This window comes from Euphorbia lathyris, chromosome 3 (genome assembly GCF_963576675.1).
Source record: "Euphorbia lathyris chromosome 3, ddEupLath1.1, whole genome shotgun sequence".
Taxonomy (NCBI): domain Eukaryota; kingdom Viridiplantae; phylum Streptophyta; class Magnoliopsida; order Malpighiales; family Euphorbiaceae; genus Euphorbia; species Euphorbia lathyris.
The window spans coordinates 31,214,286-31,217,571 of record NC_088912.1 but is presented as its reverse complement, the minus strand read 5'-3'; the positions used below and the strand labels follow the sequence as shown (position 1 = coordinate 31,217,571).

Here is a 3,286-nt window from a genome sequence, read left to right as displayed (position 1 = left end):
AAGATAGAATATCCAAAATCAATTCCAACGATACTTCTTTAGTGTATCTGATAAATAAGATGATCTTCTAGTATTTCGATACTGATTTTAGCACTCAGTATGAAACAATAAAAAAACAATTTCCAATTTTCCCTTTAATGATTTTTTAGGAGTCCGCGGGACTCGAACAAATGGGAGATAGGCAAATGCGTCCTAGGTACTCACTTGAAGACTCAAAAAGAACTTATTTCTTTTTTTTTTGTCTTATTTCTTGGAATATTCGAATTGTAAATAACAAAATATTCATACAATAAAATATGGGATTCAATTGAATTCTTTCTGACACTTTTTCAGAAATTTTCCAATAGAAATTCAAATTTGAGATTTCTATGTATCGGTTGAACCAATGACTATTTACGATTCCATAATCGAATCAATTAGATACTATCTCAAAATTCAAGGAATGTTAGAGTAAAACTTCGTTTCAAACGATATGGTAGAAAGCAACGTGCGACTTGAAGGACATGATCAACTGTGGATTCTTACATCTATCTTAGTCTACCCTAATAATATTCAAATTCTATATACCCTCATAAGAAATTAAATGATAATAATATTAATTAAAAAAAATAAATAAAAAGAAATTCAATTTTTAATAAATAATATTAAGTATATTAAAAGTATATTAAGATAATAAATATATATAATATATATATATAGAATCTTATTAAATAATATTCTAATTATATGTTTTTAATATTTCGAATATTCTATATTCTAACATAATACATAATATAACAATAATTTTAATAGTTAGACTATATCTATATTCTAAACATATTATAACAATAATATATAGATATATGGATATATCTAGGAATGAGAGTGCTCCTAGCTCGATATCATTTGTTCTGTTATATTTATATACTCGAACTTTCACTTTTTGTTGGGTTATAGAGTAAATAGTACATGATGAAGCTCGAGTAGAAAGTATTTATTTTTTTCTTAGGTGCAAGAATCTAGGGTTAGTCCTAATCACTAAGTTGAAAGAACTTCGTAAGTCTATTTTCTATATCGAAATAGAAAGGATCGAATTCGAACAAGTTTCAAATCCAAGAATAAAGTTTTTTAGAATTGACCAAATTTTGTTGATTAAAAATTTTAAAAGTTCAAAAAGAAAGTGTATCGTGCAATAATCAACCGTTAATCTGATTCTTTGTTTGATAGAAAGAAAGAAATCAAAAAAAGTAGTATGTTGCTGCCAGTTTGAAAGGATTAAAGATCACCGAAGTAATTTCTAAACCCAACGATTCAAGGAAAAGATAAAGGATCCTGGAACAAGGAAATACCGTTTTCGATTGTCTCAACAATTTCATCAGAATGAAGAATCAAACTACATTCTAATAGAAACAAAAAGAAAGGGGATTAGAGATCACTCAATAAATGAAATGCTTAAAGGATTTCCTTTGACCTATGTTAAAGTTATCCAACTTGAGTTAAGAAAGTACAGATAATTTTTTTTTTTGTTGTTTACAAAAAAAAAAAAAGATTTTAATCATAGTTTAATTGATTTGATGATTTTATGGATCTAATTGACACCCGAATTCTATACATAATACAGAATTTAGAATGATTTTTCTCGAGACGTAGGAGGAGAAAACTTCTTATACGTTTCCACGGGGGGGTTCTACCTCTACCCCAATGATCCGTTTATCGAATCCTTGCAATTGATGTTCGATGCCGAAGAGAAGGAAGAGATCTTGGAACAGTAAGTGGTTTTTTATCATCCGATAAAAAATAAAACCTATTAAAATGCTACTGCTATTCTATATGTCCTTGAAAAAGGTACAGGAACTTTTCAGAATATTTTAAGTTTAAGTAACGTAGGGGTTTTTGCGGAACTTCGCCTTAATGAAATGCAGGTAGGGTTAATTCATGTAATTCATAATATATACATATAGAACCAGAACCTTTTTCTCTATTATACCCCCTTCTCTTGTTCTATATCATACTATATTGATACCTTTTTTTCTTTTTTCCCCACTTTTTCTATTCTTATTTTATTTTTATTATAGGTGTACAAATAGAATAGCTATGGAAATAGAATGCTAACCTAACTCTAACATAACGACAAAAATCGATATCATAAATATCTATTTTTTTTATGGAATTTCTATTTAATTTGAATTTTAGTAATTTATTAAGTTTTAGTATTTTATTGAATTTCTTTTTATTGAAATTTCATTTCAATTAATTCTTTTGTTTTCTTCAGTGTATCTTTATTTCTCAACTCAATATATTCACATTCATATTGACAAGAGTGTATCAAATAACTAGAATCCCATCTGAGGTAATGGGATCTTAGCTGTCGATCTATTTATACCTGTTCCATAGATTAATAGATTAATTTGATTTGTTTCTGCATTCAAGCGATGGGTTTCTTGGATTTGTTGTGATACAAAAGGTTTTTTTGATTGAAAATATATAGAAATTTAATGTTCGAATGAGAACTTTAGAAAATTCTATTTAATTTATTATAGAATATATAATTCTAAAAAAGATATGAGAGAATATATAAGTAGAATATATAAGATAGAATATATAAGTAAAAAGTCTTTTAATAATTTACTATTAATAAAATAATAATAAATAAAAATAAAAGAAAAAATGTATACAATGTATACCTATATATAGGTATTCTAAGTGAATCTTAGTAGAATACTAAGTCGAATATGAAGTAAATAGAAATAAGAAATTGAAATAATAAGTATTAAGAATGAATAGGGTAATACACGAAGGGTGATCTAAAAAATTTTATGTTATCTATATTTTTTGATCTTTTCTTTTTTATGTTCAGGATTGATTATAAATTCTTAATATTTCATTTCTTTTAATTTCTTGCTAGTTTTTTGTTTTGATTGTGTCGTGGAATTAAACCTCTTGCTCTTGATTTTTGTTTTTTTTTCAATTTCTTTTTATTTAGGTTGATTCCGATTGTATGGACATAATCGAATTTTTGTTGGGGGGGTTGCTAACTCAATGGTAGAGTACTCGGCTTTTAAGTGCGGCTAACCTCTTTTATACATTTGTATGAAGAAAAGGATTCGTCCATACCATGGGTATAGTTTGTAAGACCACGACTGATCCTGAAAGGAATGAAGGGAAAAAGCAGCATGTCGTATCAATGGAGAATTCTAAGAATATTTCATTTTTGGTGGATCAGTCCAAACTGTATTTGAATTCTTGGTGCGGAACATAAAAAATGAATTCAAAGTTGGGTCAAGTGAATAAATGGATAGAGTCTTAT

General features: G+C 27.2%; 1 pseudogene; it reads left to right on the top strand.

The window, feature by feature from the left end:
• Positions 1-284: 284 nt before the first annotated feature.
• The window catches only part of LOC136222081 (maturase K-like), a 4,395-nt pseudogene continuing 1,393 nt past the window's right edge, over positions 285-3,286 (top strand).